Raw genomic sequence first — 19,300 nt, forward strand, 5'->3', positions numbered from 1 at the left:
TATTAAAGGTTTACACTATAAAGTTGGAACACCAGTATTTGATTCAAAGTACAGCCAAAGCACTTTTCATTTACTCAAGAAATCTCATTTAACGATTTTTCTTGGGTTTGACTGTCCTAACTTCATTCACTTGTTTTTCGCCATCTCAGGTTGATTCCCTCAGTTTCACAGGGTTTTAGAAAAGACCGTTAATCTTCCAAGCCTGCAAACACAGTCAAGCATTTCAATGTTATTTAACGATGTGTTTGTAAAGGAAAAAGCCAGGACACTGATTTAAACACACCCTGAGAGTGAATGTGCAGTGTTATACCTAGTGTTGCACTCCAGGGAAAAAAATTACAAAGATAAGCTGGGAGAAGACAGCACTTGCACACAGTTTCAGGCATGCATGTTCTAAAAGAAATGGGCACAAACAAAGCACACATTACAGTGTGAACAAGACAGCAACACCTCAAATGGCTTCCCCATTTTCTTTCGGATGATTAGAAAATTAAAGAGAACATGGACTGCCTTTTCCCTGTACTCAGAACTCTTTACTTGTGCAGAGAACCATGGTTCGGCTAACTTTTCTAATTATCCAGTAGTCTTAAACAGTGAAATCTTTCCACTCTACACTGAAGGATTTCTACCTCATCTGTGTGTTCCTGGAGTCTTAAGATATTTGATTTCAGGATATGACTGAAATAAATCCCCACTATTTTAAAACTAAATCTAATTTCCAAACTTTGCAATTAAAGGAGTGACTACCTTCCTAAGCTAAATTATATATTTTATCTGACAGATACCTGCTTGGAATATGTCAGAAAGACATAGCACAAAAGCCTACTAACACAAAGCCTATCATACACAGATCCTTATTCTTTTCTCTGACATACGCACCCCAAAGTTGCTAAACAAAATGATTATATAAGACTGGTCAGAACTAATTACTCTTCTCTAGATGAAAGGCTAGGAAAAAGTGAATGAAAGTTTCAGAATAAATTTCCTGGAAATAAAACAGAAGCATCATGTGTGCCTACATATACTCTTTTGATTTTTCACCCATGGACATGTAGGAATGGCATTTTGGCTTTGTAACTATGCTCACTATATAAATTCATATCAAGCAGCTCAGTTTTCAGTTGTGCAACCCCCCCTTTAGCCCACCCAGTCTACATGGCAGTTTACAAATTACTTTTTAAGAAGTTAAAATTATGAGATAAGAAAACAGCCAACTTCACACTGTGTTTTGAAACTTTCTGAGTCTTAAGTGTTTTTAATGCTCCTCTAACACTGCTTTGAGTCCATTTTTATTTAGTTTGCCCTGACCAGTCCCCCCAGTTTGAAGGGAAAATTTTAAAAGCCAGTGAAGCTGTGAAGTCCCTCCTACAGTTAGTTTTAATTACCTGACAAATGTTTCCCATACGTATCATATCCTTCTACTGCTAAGAGAACAAGCACCCCTTGAGAGAAGGATGACTAAATATTTTTGTGTGTGCATTTGTGAGTATGTGTGTTTGTGAGTGAGTTTGTTCAAGTTAAGGGAAAACCACTTCCTTGGTGTAGACAACCAATCTAACATACACAATAAATCTGTTTAGGTTGGTTCAATACTAAATTACTATTATTGCTGTTTTTAGCACTTTGTATTTTAAAGAACCTAACTCTAATGTTCATTTCCTTTAGGACATTTTCATACGCTAAAACTCTCTCTGGCAACGAGATCGCATATTCTATTCTTTTAAAATCTCATTAGGTGGCCTTGTTCTCATCTCCACTGCACTGTCTTCCTTGGATGTATAGAGGAAGGCCAGATGTTCAGAGAAGATCTAAGGGATCAGATAATGAGACTTGTTTCTTACAAAACAGTACTGGACAGTTGGCTTACTAAAAAAATGAGGTTTAAAAAATGGGGCCAGGCACTGTGGCTCACGCCTATAACTCCAGCACTTTGGGAGGCCGAGGCAGGTGGATCACCTGAGGTCAGGAGTTCGAGACCAGCCTGACCAAAATGGAGAAGCCCTGTCTCTACTAAAAGTACAAAATTAGCCAGGCGTGGTGGCACACACCTGTGATCCCAGCTACTCAGGAGGCTGAAGCATGAGAATAGCTTGAACCCAGGAGGCGGAGGTTGTGGTGAGCCAAGATCATGCCATTGCATTCCAGCCTAGAGCGAAACTTCGTCTCAAGGAAAAAAAAAAAAAAAAAAAAAAAAAAAAAAAAAAAAAATATATATATATATATATATATATATATGTATATGCACACACACACACACACACGGGCTACACAAAATACATTCAAAAGAAGAATAAAGCAACACACACATACAGTAAACTGAAAAAATAAATATAGACATGCTAAAAACAAGTGGTCGCCCTAAGACTGGAAATATGAAAGATGATTGTCTTTTTTCTTTCAATTTTCCTTTTCTAATTTTTTAATGAGTATGTATTTTTTAAGTGGAAAATTAAATTCTAAAAAAAATTTTCTTTAAATAGAAAATTAAATTCTAAAAGAAAAATGGTTTCTTTACATCATAGAGAAAATGGCTATGTATTTACTGGCCAGGTCACTTTTTTTGTCAACTACAAGGGCCTCTATGGACACCCTTTGGTTTTTTGAAAAATAGTAGTGATTCATGGTTTCAGGTCTCCTAAAAACTTCTGACTCTATTTATTCCATAACTAGAATTCCTTGCTCACTGCAATTTGGAGCCTATAAATTTCATTTTATCTCTGGAGATAAAAATCATCATTCTCGGGCCGGGTGCGGTGGCTCAAGCCTGTAATCCCAGCACTTTGGGAGGCCGAGGCGGGTGGATCACGAGGTCGAGAGATCGAGACCATCCTGGTCAACAAGGTGAAACCCCGTCTCTACTAAAAATACAAAAAATTAGCTGGGCATGGTGGTGTGTGCCTGTAATCCCAGCTACTCAGGAGGCTGAGGCAGGAGAATTGCTTGAACCCAGGAGGCGGAGGTTGCGGTGAGCCGAGATCGCGCCATTGCACTCCAGCCTGGGTAACAAGAGCGAAACTCCGTCTCCAAAAAAAAAAAAAAAATCATCATTCTCGTCATCAAGGACACAGTTTCACAGTGAGCCTACAAAGTAGGGATTAGTAGTTTCTCTCCTTGAGATGTCTCTGGAACTTATTGTTTATAAATCTTATTTGGCAGTTAGCATTATTAATGATTTATATTTTACTTATTTTTCATGTACACATTTCATCTATCAATTAAATAATAAACTCCTGAGAGAGCAGCAATGTTTCTTGTCCAAAGCCCCACATTATGATGTCATTTAAATAAAAGTCCCAGCTGGGCATGGTGGCTCATGCCTGCAATACCAATACTTTGGAAGGCTGAGGTAGGAGGATCGCTTGAGCCCAGGAATTTGAGGCCAACCTAGGCAACATAGTGAAATCTCATCTCCACAAAAAAAATTTAAAAATTAGCTGGGCATGGTGGTGTGTGCCTGTAGTCCCAGCTACTGGGGAGGCAGAGGTGGGAAGATCATTTGAGCCAGGGAGGTTGAGGCTGCAGTGAGCTGCGACTGCACTACTGCATTCCATCCTGGGTGACAGACCAAGACCCTAATCTCAAAAAATAAAGTAAAATAAAATGTCCACTCAGTGTTTGTGATAATGTGTTAGCTTCATGCAATTACTGAGGTGGGGTTGAAGGGTTAGGGGAGTGATGGGATGAGCATGATCAATTAAGATTAGTTTTGAATCACCCCCTTGGGGGCTGAGGAAGGTGTCACTTTGCCTGAGCATCTGGGAGACAGTACATCAAAACAAAAGGGGGGCTCTACCAACAAGGAGGAAGGGGCTGAGCTTGTCAGAAATGACTGCACTTGCAGCAGCGGCAAGTGATGTTCATAATATGATGACGGTGTTGAAGACTTCAACGGTGAGAGGATTAATTCTTCAAACACTGGGATGTACAGCAGGGAGATAAAATGAACAAATATAATAAGAAATATATTGTTCTGGCACTGTACGTGGACAACACAGAATATATAAGCACATATTAGTACCTACAATAAACATCCACTATATAATTGGTTATGTACCCAGTACAATTTAATTGTGCTGTACCATTTAAAAGTTCCTATGCCAGAAACATTTCTGTCAATTATTTTTTTCTCGTGTGCAATTGATAAAATAAGAAAAAGACTCCTGCTTTCAGTTTGACAATTATGATTTCATAAGCCCAAGAATAAAAGTTTATTAATAATATAGACTCAATTGATGTGTTGCGGTACATTCTGGTCTATTTTTTAATGCGCATCATTTGATTTTTGCATTATGCATTTTTGCATATTCCTCAGGGTTTACACATGCCCTTGCACATAATAAATACTGAATAAGTATCTAATGAATGAATAAATGAGTGAGTGAACGAATTAGCAAATCGTGGAAAGCAGAGAATATAATTCTCATGTGGAGAGGACAAAAAGCAATATATTTTCCTCACCCATCATAAGATTTCTGGTTTATGCACCTACAACAAAAGAGAAAAGCATAAAAATGTAGGTTTTATGTAAGTTTGACATGACATGGGAGCCTCAGAAATGAAAACCCAAAGAAACAGGAAAGCTTGTGCATCCCCAGGTTTATGTTTGATAAGGAGTGGATGGTTGTGCAGAAGTACAATTGGACAAAAGGGATATGATCCAATGGTAATCACCTGGAGGGAAGCCAGCAAGGCCTGTTTGTTCAGATTCCTCCCTGTGTCCCTGTGTCCCTGGGTCCTCAGAGACAAGGACATTTGTTTCCTCTGAATTTCAGTGGGGCACCTCTGGAATGAGCCTCATGACTTAATTCAGGGAAGATCAGCTACGTTTGATGACCTGCTTCAGGGGAAAGGGGGTGAGGGAAATGAGAGGAACCCTTCTGATCTTGTTATTCTTTCAAATGCCAAGGTGCCATACATGGACAGCATGTCCCACACCCTATCATGTGCCACTCTAGCACTAGAGTTATGCTTCTGATGATGTTTAATATTATTTTCCATCACTTTGATGCAATTAAAAATAAGTGGCTCACACCTGTAATCCTAGCACTTTGTGAGGCCGAGATGGGTAGGTCCCTTGAGCTCAGGAGTTTGAGAACAGCCTGGGCAACATGGTGAAACCCCATCTCTACAAAAAATACAAAAATTACCTGGGTGTGGTGGCATGCACCTGTATTCCCAGCTACTCAGGAGGCTGAAGGAGGATCATTTGAGCTTGGGAGGCAGAGGTTGCAGTGAGCAGTGATTGCACCACTGCACTACAGCCTGAATGACAAAGTGAGACCTTGTCTCAAAAAAAATAAATAAATAAATAAAATACACCAAGGTTCAGGGAAGATGTGAGATTATACAGTGTAGACTGGAGCCAATCTAAAGTTAAACCAGCCGGGCGCGGTGGCTCAAGCCTGTAATCCCAGCACTTTGGGAGGCCGAGGCGGGTGGATCACAAGGTCGAGAGATCGAGACCATCCTGGTCAACATGGTGAAACCCCGTCTCTACTAAAAATACAAAAAAATTAGCTGGGCATGGTGGCATGTGCCTATAATCCCAGCCACTCAGGAGGCTGAGGCAGGAGAATTGCCTGAACCCAGGAGGCGGAGGTTGTGGTGAGCCGAGATCGTGCCATTGCACTCCAGCCTGGGTAACAAGAGCAAAACTCCGTCTCAAAATAAATAAATAAATAAATAAATAAATAAATAAATAAATAAATATAAAAAATAAAGTTGGTTGGGCGCGGTGGCTCAAGCCTGTAATCCCAGCACTTTGGGAGGCCGAAGCGGGTGGATCACGAGGTCAAGAGATCGAGACCATCCTGGTCAACATGGTGAAACCCCGTCTCTACTAAAAAAAATACAAAAAATTAGCTGGGCATGTTGGCACGTGCCTGTAATCCCAGTTACTCAGGAGGCTGAGGCAGGAGAATTGCTTGAACCCGGGAGGCGGAGGTTGCGGTGAGCCGAGATCGCGCCATTGCACTCCAGCCTGGGTAACAAGAGCAAAACACCGTCTCAAAAAAAGAATAATAATAATAAATAAATAAATAAATAAATAAATAAATAAAGTTAAACCAGCGTTAGACATTTCCCTCCCATTCCGAAAAACGACATAGTAATTGAAAAGCATATACTTCAGAGAACTATTTTTAATTGTAGAAAGGCTTTTTCCATCTATCTTTAAGTAAATCTAAAAAAAGAGATATTTTCTCATTTATTGTGTTGGATAAACAAAGCAGTAGCATAACAGCAATACAAGGTTGACTAATCAATCATCAGTAAACAGCTCATTCACAGAATAGTCTCTCTCTCTCTCTCTCTCTCTCTCTCTCTCTCTCTCTCTCTCTCCCCTCCCTCTTTCTCTGTCTCACACACACGCAGAGTAAAGACAATATCAAATATGAATTTATGTATGCCTCCGTATGTTAGCCAGGATGAGGAAGTATAGAGGAAGAGGTTAAGGAAATTTCAGTAGAACAGGTGCACAAGAAGATAAAACTCTTAAGTAAGTTTACTGAAAAACATCTATTACCTAGGAGGGAAAGACAGGGCATCTCCCAAAGTCTACAGAGCCATTCTAAAAGAGAGAGTAAAGTAATTGAAAATGTACATGCAGCCGTGTGAATTCCCAAAAGAATATTCAACAAAATATTTGTCTTTGGGCACAACTAGGGAATAGCATATTTCCTTGAAGTTGATACTAAACAGAAACAAGATGTCTGATAACAATGTACATATAGCTAAGAACACTTTCATTCTCAAAGTACCATCAAGTAAGAGATTACGGTGCTGTGTGCAATATGGAAAATGACAACAGATATGACATGACTAGAAAGTAAGAAGACTAGGAAGCCACATGTATAGATGCATCTTCTGAGCCTATCTACTCAATTCTCAAGGGAATTCAAAGTCTGTCTTTTAGAAGGCAGCAGCAGAAGGGTGTGTCAGGCATGTTAACAATTAACCATGGAGACAATTCATTTAAAAAACTTTTGGCAAACTTTCCCTGTGCATGAAATGGGAATGAAAAAACATCCCAATGGAAAAAATGAGAATAAATCAAATAATGTAAATGAAGGACTTAAGCCTTTAAAAGGAATGAACCACAGAAATGGGAGGTGGGAGATGCAGTAGTGAAGAAGTAAGGTTCCAGATGCAGATTGCTCAAGTTCAAAAGTCATGTCTCCACCATTTACTACCTTTGCAAGTTCCTTAATGTCAGACTCAGTTTATTCATCTGTAAAATGAGAGATTAAATGAACGCCTATTTCATAGAAATGAAAACACCCAGCCCAGTGTGTGGCATGTAGTAGTACTCAATGAATGTTAGATTTTTCTTCCTACTGCTATATCCATATATATAATAAAAAATGTTGTTAAGGGACTACTGCATTATATGGATTATAAGTAGATAGGGCTTTTTTCCACATATTAAAATCAACCTCTTTCAGATGGGAATCAACTGATCCAAATTATTCCATATGTTTCAGCAGAATAAAGGAAATGGCTTTTTATGAAATAGCATTTCTATTGAATTTAGTAATCATTCTATAACAAACTAATCTCTATGACTTGGTGAGTTGTTCCAAATGGAATTCCTTTGATATTAGTGGCAAAATACCAACATTCCCATTAAAAAATTTTTTTTCATATTTTCTTTCATTTTTAATTTCTTTTAATTTTTATTTTCTTTAATCAAGAAATGCTGTAGATTATGTGCTTCAGCAATAGGAGCTGATACTGACCATGAAGGTGACTAGAACAGAATCTGCATAAACAAAGAGAATGGTTTCTGCACCAGTGACATTTGTTTAGTTCCTTTATGTGACCCTAAAAATAACATTGTTGAAGACAAAGGACAAAGAAGAGCAATGGAGAGATAAGCTGTACAGACAAGAAAGTGGAGGAAACAAGAAAAAGAAACCATAATTTTTTTTTACAAGGAGATATGTATGAAATAATGGAATACTGTTCTTCCCCTACCCTAAAACGCACATGTGCAAGCACACACACATACACACACACACACACATACACACACACACACACACATTTCTGCTCACTACTCATTACCAAACTTAGAAGAATCCCCCGTGGGATGCAGCTACCTCCACCCAATATTCATTAATCTCATTTATAACAAATCTGAGCCTTCACAATAAAACATAATTAGATAGTTTATCCTAGAAATGAGAAGGGATCGTCAGAAAAAACTATTATCTACTAGTTTTCTCAGTCCCCTTACCATTTAGTGATCTTTTTGGTAGGTGGCTAGAGTCAGAAAATTCTGAGGAACGTAAGAATAAAACAAGTGAGGAGATAATTAGGCATAGTGGTTAATATAGAGATAACAAAGCATAATGGTTAAATTAGACCAATATAGCCAGTGTTGTGTTGGTAAACAGATGGGGGTGGGGGTGTGGATTTTCCACAGTTTAAGTAGATCCACCATGCTGATTCCAAGTTCACAACATGGTGTTAACCAGCTCACAAAATTCTTTAATATTTAACAATTGGCTCTCAGGAGCTATTTCAAGCCAGCTCCAGCACACCACTAATTATAACTATGTGACCATATTGCAAGTCACTTAATTTCTCTGAGCTTCACTTTCTTCCTCTGTAAATCACAATCACTGTAATTATATTCATATCCTATATTATTATCATAATTATCACCATGATCATCATCACTATTATCATTTCAATTATTTCAATTAGACTTACAGCCATAGCTTCTAATCTTTATGCCAAAGGCACCCAAAATCTTATACCAAAGTCTCTAAGAAACACTATGGCTTTCCACCTCATGATTAGCAAAGTAGCATAGTGCAATGTCAAAATCCAGAACTGTGTTGCCTATTGCAGATCATCTCAAAAATGTCCCTTATTAATGTATTTGTTTTTAACCAGAGACAAGGGAGGATGACAAAGGAAAGAAAGAAATGAATGATCTTGACTTGATAAATCTACCTTCATTTTTCTGAATATTTTTCTGCATTATTCTTCTATTCACCCATTCATCTATTACATAAGTATTCACTGAGTATCTACTATCGTATGTGTATGCCATGCTGGACACTGAGAACTTAATGATGGGCAAAACAGGCAAAGTCACTGTCCTTGATGAGTATACTGTCTAGTGGGAGAAACACACATTAAACAATCATCAAACCTACATGAATACTTGGAAGAAAATGAATAAAAACAAAGGAATATAACAAAGGAGCCTGACGTAGACCAGGGATGGTGGGACGGTAAAAATGTACCAGAGAAGACATTCCTGAGAAAGATGATTAAGCTGCAATCTTAAGGACAGGCAAATTTAACAATGTACACAAAATGCACAGAAGGCTAGGAGATAAGCTATTTGGGCCTGAAACTTTGAGGAGAGGGTCTGGATTTGATTTTCGGTTTAAGATTTCATGGGTACATAGATGTTATTGAGCCCTGGGGCTAGATAAGCTTGATAAGACAAAAGGTAAAAGTAAGAAGGCAACATAGGACTGAATCTTGAAGAACTTTTAATGAATCTTATGGATCTTATTTTAATAACTGCATTCTCTACTAATTGGGTCTCACTTCTCTAGTTATGGCCTTTTAAACTAGGTTTTCCTAAGCCTAGCCATGTTAATAAACACCTAGAGAGACATCTTGTGTAAAGATTAAGAAGTAAGATTTCAGGGCCAGGCGCGGTGGCTCAAGCCTGTAATCCCAGCACTTTGGGAGGCCGAGGCGGGTGGATCACGAGGTCGAGAGATCAAGGCCATCCTGGTCAACATGGTGAAATCCCGTCTCTACTAAAAATACAAAAAACTAGCTGGGCATGGTGGCGCGTGCCTGTAATCCCAGCTACTCAGGAGGCTGAGGCAGGAGAATTGCCTGAACCCAGGAGGCGGAGGTTGTGGTGAGCCGAGATCGCGCCATTGCACTCCAGCCTGGGTAACAAGAGCGAAACTCCGTCTCAAAAAAAAAAAAAAAAAAGAAGAAGAAGAAGATTTCAGAGTCAAACTAACTTGAGTTTGAATCTTAGACTTGTACCTTTCCAGTTGTGTCACCTTCGAAAAGTTATTTTAAATCACTTAACCTCTATTAATGAGCTAATTACAGTACCTGTTATATAGTTGCTCTAAACTTCAAATAAAATTATGCCCGTAAAGTATTGTTTTTTTTTTTTTTTTTTGAGACTGAGTTTTGCTCTTGTTACCCAGGCTGGAGTGCAATGGCGCGATCTCGGCTCACTGCAACCTCCGCCTCCTGGGTTCAAGCAATTCTCCTGCCTCAGCCTCCTGAGTAGCTGGGATTACAGGCATGTGCCACCATGCCCAGCTAATTTTTTGTATTTTTAGTAGAGACGGGGTTTCACCATGTTGACCAGGATGGTCTCGATCTCTTGACCTCGTGATCCACCCGCCTCAGCCTCCCAAAGTGCTGGTATTACAGGCTTAAGCCACCGTGCCCAGCCGTAAAGTATTTAGTACAGCATCTGGCAAATAGTAATAACTCAAGAAATGGAAGTTAACTAAAGAAAGTACCACCACAACTCGCCCCTGAACCCCATGATCAGCATAGGTTATGATCAGTAGGCTGAGCATAACCAGGTTAACCCATGTCTTGTATCAGCATAATTGAAATCCAGTCTCTCTCGGGTGCCATTTATAAGACCACCCAGCCAGAGTACACAAGTGCTTGGTATTCAGAAGCATGGGTTAATTTTGCCACCAAAAACATATTTCTTCCCATTCTGCCAGATTATTAGAGTGGCAGCTCCAGCCGTACACAGCTCTGGCATTAACAACACTGCCATCCAATTCAGACCTCTGTAACAGTGCTGAGGCAGAAGTGCAAAAATAAGTAATTTAAGAGGTTTTATTCCAGAACTTTTGAAAGCAACTCTTCTACAATGCTGCATTCACAACTAACACAGTTCGTTTTCAAAAGCATAGTAAGGAAAAAAACTGTTTTCTATGTATATATCTGCAGGAAAAAAAAACAAAAACAAAATATTACACTGTATGAGTACATTACATACCAAAGTTTGCAACCAAACTGATTAATTTTGCTATATGGATATCCAGACATATTCTGAATCACTGTTTAATCTCTTAATGAACAGAATGTGTTTGGAAGATGTACACATATTTACAAGATAAAATGAATGGAGTTGGTTTTGACCTATATTTACAGAAATTATAACTGTGCTGATGAAAAGTACTATCTTAGCTTTTGAGTAGAAATCAAATGTATGATTAAAGACAGGCTTTTCAATCACTCTATAAGAAGCATGAGGTTACCTAAAAATAATAAACATAAACACAACATTGGGAACAAATTATTTCTTCTTTAATAGTCATTATAGCATATTCTCAAATTTAACTCCTTTTCTTCTCCTATGCTATGGCCTACTTCCAAAACGATTCCTATACAAATTCTACAATTCTATCTCCTTCTTTTTAACTGCCTCCCCAGCTTTGTCCATGTCTTTTCACTTCAGCTTGTCTTACTGAAATAGTCTCTTTTAACAAGTAATTTCTCTTATCAGCTCTTTCTTTCCATCTACAATGTTTCTCAAGGCCTGTTTAAGTGTTCTAAAGACATATGGTCAAATCCAAATTCTAATAGAAACAGAGCTTGGCCGGGCGCGGTGGCTCAAGCCTGTAATCCCAGCACTTTGGGAGGCCGAGGCGGGTGGATCACGAGGTCAAGAGATCGAGCCCATCCTGGTCAACATGGTGAAACCCTGTCTCTACTAAAAATAAAAATTAGCTGGGCATGGTGGCACGTGCCTGTAATCCCAGCTACTCAGGAGGCTGAGGCAGGAGAATTGCCTGAACCCAGGAGGCGGAGGTTGTGGTGAGCCGAGATCGCGCCATTGCACTCCAGCCTGGGTAACAAGAGCGAAACTCCGTCTCAAAAAATAAAAGAAACCAAAAAAAGAAACAGAGCTTATATCTTCCTCAAATAACCTCCAGAAAATTATTATACAGCTAACTCAATTGGATATTCAAGCATTGCACAAATTGGATGCACAAAGGAAATGGGAATGGTTGATCTCTTGCAATAAAACTAGAGTTTTGAGAGTGGGATGTGCAGAACCTATGGCACAACAGCACAAGCCAAGTGTGTTAGCTAGACCAGAACTTTCTTGCATCAAACATTTCTGGAAATAACTGGATCACTGCCTAGGTATTAGACATTTTTTAAAAGTATTGTTATATAAGGAGTTTCATTGTAAAGCCTTTTTTTGATAATGGAACTTAATGCCAAGACTAAAATACCTGTATGCCCAATTAAATATATACATATAGACTACAGAGTCCTAAAAATTAAAATCCTTTTTTAAATTACTCCAATTTATAGAAGGATGAAGAGAGAATTCACACTGATATGAAATATTGTATATTGGCCAAGCGTGGTAGCTCACACCTGTAATCTCAGCATTTTGGGAGGCCGAGGTGGGCAGAACATTCGAGGCCAGGAGTTTCAGACCAGGCTGGACAACATGGTGAAATCCCACCTCTACTAAAAATACAAAAATAATAGCTAGGTGTGGTGGCACATGTAATCCCAGCTGCTTGGGAGGCTGAGACAGGAGAATCACTTGAACCATGGGGGAGGTTGCAGTTCACTGCATTCCAGTCTGGGCAATGGCACAAGACCCTGTCAAAAAAAAAAAAAAAAAAAAAAAAAAAGGAAACAAGGAAACAAGGAAGGAAGGAAGGGAAGGAGGGAGGAAAGGAAGGAAAAGAAAGGAAGGAAAAGAAATATTGTATATTGATAGTCTTGTATTTAGTCATTTTGCCATTAATGTTTATTGATTTGATTTTTATTTATCATTACAACATAATATAAACTTCTAAACTTTAGCTTAGCAGCAGTTTTAATGTTTTTCTTTTTCTTTCTTTCTTTTTTTTTTGTTTTTTTTTTGTGACGGAGTTTCACTCTTGTTGCCCAGGCTGGAGTGGAATGGCGTGATCTCAGCTCACCGCAACCTTTGCCTCCAGGGTTCAAGTGATTCTCCTGCCTCAGCCTCCCAAGTAGCTGGGATTACAGGCATGCACCACCATGCACAGCTAATTTTGTATTTTTAGTAGAGATGGGGTTTCTCCATGTTGGTTAGCCTGGTCTCGAACTCCCGACCTCAAGTGATCCACCCGCCTCAGCCTCCCAAAGTACTGGGAATACAGGCGTGAGGCACCCCGCCCAGCTTCTTAGTGTGGCATCAAAGAAAAATGTTCATCGTTACCTGGAAAGGCTAACAAAACATCCCTTCCTTTCTAACTTCATATCTGCGTTAGGCTATATTATCTTCCTATACTTCAACCAAACCATTTATTGCAGAAGCAATTATGAGAATACAGCTGCCTTGTATTAAACTCGACATTAAAGACATCTGCAAATATATAAAACAATGCCACTTGTCTGATCAAATTATTTTTTGCTTTTGAAAACATTTTTTATTAAAATATGTGATTTTGTTAACATGTAATAGCTTATAATTATATTTATACTACATAAGATACAAATTATAAGTATTATAATTATTAATTATAATTATACATATTATATTTAATATAATTATCAATACTTCACATTTTTCTCAGTTTTAATTTCCAATATCAGAAATATCAACTGATACAACCCACAAGAACCAAAGTTCTCCTAGGTTTTTGATAATTTTTAAGCGTAAAGTGGTCCTGAGACCAGAAAGTTTGAGAACAGCTGCATTGCCCCAAGCGGCTTCCTGTGATAGATGATGGATATATAAAAAATAGGGAGGGGCCGGGCGCGGTGGCTCAAGCCTGTAATCCCAGCACTTTGGGAGGCCGAGGCGGGTGGATCATGAGGTCAAGAGATCGAGACCATCCTGGTCAACATGGTGAAACCCCGTCTCTACTAAAAACAGAAAAAATTAGCTGGGCATGTTGGCGCGTGCCTGTAATCTCAGCTACTCAGGAGGCTGAGGCAGGAGAATTGCCTGAACCCAGGAGGCGGAGGTTGCGGTGAGCCGAGATCACGCCATTGCACTCCAGCCTGAGTAACAAGAGCGAAACTCTGTCTCAAAAAAAAAATAAAAATAAAAAAAAAATAAATAAATAAATAAATAAAATGGGAGGGAAGGGGCTTGCTGTTCTATTGCTAAAGTTTCGAAAAAGAAGAAAGTACTTAATCACTGCCCTGCCATGCAGTTGGTGCAAGCCTGACTTATGAACAAGAAGCATTCTGTGCTCTTAAGCACACATCTTACTCTCCCCAAGGTGCCTTTTTTCTCTACTACATCCTCAGTCTCTTCTTTCCTATAGATTATTTTCCCTTTGCCTTTAATTAAGGATAGATCTTTTCCAATCTACATCTTGTCCAATTTACATCCCTGCCCTCTCCCTCTCTCTTCTCTCTCTCCTACCACATTTCTTTAAGTTACTTTGCCTCCTGTTGCTATTTCTTTTATACTCTCCCGTGCTTCCCAGAATGACTTTCAGCCCCCATTTTATATGAAAAGTACTCTTTCAAAGATTAGGCATTGCCTTGTTATTGCCAAATCTTTGGTATTTCATCTATTTTAGTTTCTCTAGAACTCAATCCAGTGCCATGTTAAATACTGGTAACATTAGGGACCACCTTATTCAATTTGAAAGTCTGTTACCATGTTATTACAGATGAGGCCTACCTCTAAATGATCTTCTGCTTCATTCACTCTGCCTTTCTCCACTGTCTCTTGCCAATTCTCAACAATCAGCTCTTCTCTTTATATACTTATTTGCTTAAAAAAATCATCTGTGTTCTCATGTCAGCATCTGTATTTTAGCTCGTTTTAATATCTTCTTTGGTCCTAGGTGCTCTTATCTCAAAGGTCCTACCTCATATGACATCAAATATATTAAAATAACTATAGTCAGTAAAATGCATCTGTTGGGAACAAGTCAAGAATGCCCACTCTTGCCATTCCTATTCAAAATCATACTGGCTGTTCTATTGAATGTATTGAGACAACAAACAGAATAAAAAGCATATAGATTAGAAAAGAAATAAAATTTTTCCTATTCACAGATGATATGACGGTCTCCCTAAAAGTCCTGAAGAATCTTTTTAAAAAGCTTCTAGGCCGGGCGCGGTTGCTCAAGCCTGTAATCCCAGCACTTTGGGAGGCCAAGGCGGGTGGATCACGAGGTCAACAGATTGAGACCATCCTGGTCAACATGGTGAAACCCCGTCTCTACTAAAAATGCAAAAAATTAGCTGGGCATGGTGGCACATGCCTGTAATCCCAGCTACTCAGGAGGCTGAGGCAGGAGACTTGCCTGAACCCAGGAGGCGGAGGTTGCGGTGAGCAGAGATTGCGCCATTGCACTCCAGCCTGGGTAACAAGAGGGAAACTCCATCTCAAAAAAAAAAAAAAAAAAAAAAAAAAAAAAAAGCTTCTAGATGCTTGGCGCAGTGGCTGACACCTGTAATCCCAGCACTTTGGGAGGCCAAGGTGGGTAGATCACAAGGTCAAGAGATCGAGACCATCCTAGTCAATATGGTGAAACCCTGTCTCTACTAAAAATACAAAACTTAGCTGGGCATGGTGCTGTGCATCTGTAATCCCAGCTACTCAGGAGGCTGAGGCAGGAGGATCGCTTGAATCAGGGAGGCAGAAGTTGCAGTGAGCCGAGATTGCACCACTGCACTCCAGCCTGGCAACAAAACACGACTGTCAAAAAAAAAAAAAGAAAAAAAAAAAAAAAAGAAGAAAAGAAAAACTTCTAGAACTACATGAAATTCTCAAGTTTACAGCTTTTTAAATGGAAAAACAAATAAACCTCAACCTCAACTTATACCTTTACATAAAGCATATTATGGTAACATATATTCTGCTATCGATCACATCCAGTAAATGTTTTACTTTGATTATTGTACTTTTCACTTCTGATATAGTTATTTATTTCTTCTTTTTATTTTCTATTTCTCTGTTGAAGCTTTCTTTCTTTCCACTTTTTTTCAAAAGCATTTTATTTTTTCAGACAGAAAAACTCAGGTAATTTATCATCGATAGACCTATCTTGTAATAAATTTTAAAAGAAGTTCTTTAGGGAAAAGGAAAATAATGCACAACAGAAACTCGGGTCTACATAAAAGGAGAACATTAGAGAAGTGATAAATGAAGGTAAAATAAAATATTTTATTTTTTCTTATTCTTAATTGATGTAACTATTAGCTAACTAATAATTTCAGCAATGTATTTGGTGATTACGGCTTATCAATAAGTGAAATGGATGGCAGCAATGTTATAAGGGACAGGAAGGAGGAATTTGGGAATATTCTGTGCTATGGTCTGAACGCATCCCTCCACAATTCATACGTTGAACGTCAAGTGTAATAGTATTAAGAGGCAGGTCATTTAGAAGGTGATTAGGTCATGAGAGCTCTGCTTCATGCATACCATTAATGTCCTTATAAAACAGGCTTGGCCGGGCGCGGTGGCTCAAGCCTGTAATCCCAGCACTTTGGGAGGCCGAGGCGGGTGGATCACAAGGTCAAGAGATCGAGACCATCTTGGTCAACATGGTGAAACCCCGTCTCTACTAAAAATACAAAAAAATTAGCTGGGCATGGTGGCACGTGCCTGTAATCCCAGCTACTCAGGAGGCTGAGGCAGGAGAATTGCCTGAACCCAGGAGGCGGAGGTTGCGGTGAGCCGAGACCGCGCCATTGCACTCCAGCCTGGGTAACAAGAGCGAAACTCCGTCTCAAAAAAAAAAAAAAAAAAAAAAACAGGCTTGAGGCTGGGCACAGTGGCTCACTCCTATAATCCCAGCACTTTGGGAGGCTGAGACTGGCGGATCAGTTAAGACCAGGAGTTTGAGACCAGCCTGGCCAACATGGCAAAGCCTTGACTTTATTAAAAATAAAAAAATTAGCCAGGCATGGTGGCATGTACCTGTAGTCCCAGGTACTTGGAAGGCTGAGGCACAAATATCGCTTGAACCTCGGAGGTGGAGGTTGCAGTGAGCCAGGATCACACCACTGCACTCCAGCTGGGTGACAGAGTGATACCCTGTCTAAAAAAAGAAAGAAGAAGAAGAAGGCTGAGGAAGCCCTTTTGCCTTTGTGCTGGATGACACAGCCAGAAGGTGCCATCTCTGAGAAATGAGCTGTTACCAGTCACTGAATACACTGGCACTTTGATGTTGCACTTCCCAGCCTCCAAAACCGCGAGAGAGAAATTTTCATTGTTTATAAATTACCAGTCTGGCCAGGCAGGATGCCTCATGGCTGTATTGCCAACCCTCTGGGAGGGCAAGGCAGGAGGAATGCTTGAGCCCAGGAATTCTAGACCAATCTGGGCAACATAGCGAGACTACATCTCTACAATAAAAAGAAAATTAGCCAGGCATGGTGGCATGTGCCTGTCGTCCCAGCTACTCAGGAGGTTGAGACGGGAGAATCGCTTCAGCCTAGGAGGTTGAGGCTGCAGTGAGGCATGATTGCACCACTGCACTACAGTATGGGCAACAGAGAATTTGTCTCAACAAACAAATAAATTACCAGTCTAAGGTACTTTGTTATAGCAGCCTTAGAAACTAAGACACTCCATTACAAGATACTAGTACTACCTGTGAAGTGGTACAGTATTATTTGAAATTGAATTAGCTGTAAATATATATCGCAAACTCTAGGACAACCAATGTAAAAGGTTATATATATATATATATATATATATATATATATATATATATATAATTGATACGCTGAGAGGGAAGATAATGGAATCATATAAACTGCCTAATTAAAACAAGAAAGGGCAGACAAAGAGAGGAAGACACAGTATTTGCTTGTATTTATTAGACAATGGTTCTAATAGATGCATCAAAGTATTTGTCAAAATTATAATATCTGTATCACCTTAGGGCTGAAATCTGATGGTTATTTTGGTTTTTTTCACTTGCAAGTTGAAATTCTTAATTTTTTATATGCTAAGTCATTTTGAATTGCATCCTGCACATTCTAAATATATTATGAGACTCTAGGTCGCCTTTGATTTCTAAGGAAACTGGTGTGTGTGTGTGTGTGTGTGTGTGTGTGTGTGTGTATGTGTGTGTTTCTGTTTTGTTTTTTCGTTTCTTAACCTGAATATTAACAAGTTTGTTTTTTAAATTATTATTTTTAAATTTTTTTGCAGGTAGATAGTAGGTGTATATATTTATGGGATACATGAAATATTTTGATACAGGCATGAAATGCATAATAATCACATCATGGAAAATGGGATAACTATGCCCTCAATCATTTATCCTTTGTGTTACAAATAATCCAACTAAACTCTTCTGCTTATTTTTAAATGTACAATTAAATTATCATTGACTACCATCCTCCTGTTGTGCTATCAAATACTAGCTTTTATTCATTCTTTCTAACTATATTTTTATACCCATTAACAATCCTCACTTCCCATCCACCTCCTCTACCCCCCAAACTTCCTAGCCTCTTGTGACCATCCTTCTACTTTCTATCTCCATGAGTTCAATTGTTTTGATTTTTGAATCCCACAGATAACTGACAACATGCTAAGCTTGTCTTTCTCTGTCCTATTTCACTTAACATAATGACATCCAATTCCATACATGTTGTTGCAAATGACAGGGTCTCACTTTTTTATGGCTGCATAGTATGCCATTTTGTGTATGTACCACATCTCCTTTCTCTAATCATCTGCTGATGGACACTTAGGTTGCTTCCAAACCTTAGCTATTGTGAATAGTTCTGCAACAAACATGTGAGTGCATGTATTTCTTTGATATTCTGATTTCCTTTCTTTGGGGTATATAACTAGGGCTGGGATTGCTGGATCATATAGTAGCTCTATTTTTAGTTTTTTGAGAAACCTCTAAACTGTTCTCCCTAGTGGCTGTACTAATTTACATTCCTACCAACAGTGTACGAGAGTTCTCTTTTCTTCACATTCTCCCCAGTACTTGTCATTGCCTATCTTTTGGATAAAAGCCATTTGGACTGGGGTGAGATGATATCTCATGGCAGTTTTGTTTTGCACTTCTCTGATAACCAGTGATGCTGGGCAACCTCTTATATGCCAATTTGGAATTTGTATGTCTTGTTTTCAGAAACGTCTATTTAAATCTTTTGCCCATTTCTTAATTGGATTATTAGATTTTTTCCTATAGAACTGTGTGAGTTCCTTATATACCCATCTTGTTGGATGGGTACTTTGCAAATATTTTCTCTCACATTTGTGGGTAGTCTCTTCACTTTGTTGATTGTTTCCATCGCTGTGCAGAAGTTTTTTAACTTGATGTGATCCCATTTGTCTATT

Source organism: Saimiri boliviensis, chromosome X (assembly GCF_048565385.1).
Source record: "Saimiri boliviensis isolate mSaiBol1 chromosome X, mSaiBol1.pri, whole genome shotgun sequence".
Taxonomy (NCBI): Eukaryota; Metazoa; Chordata; class Mammalia; order Primates; family Cebidae; genus Saimiri; species Saimiri boliviensis.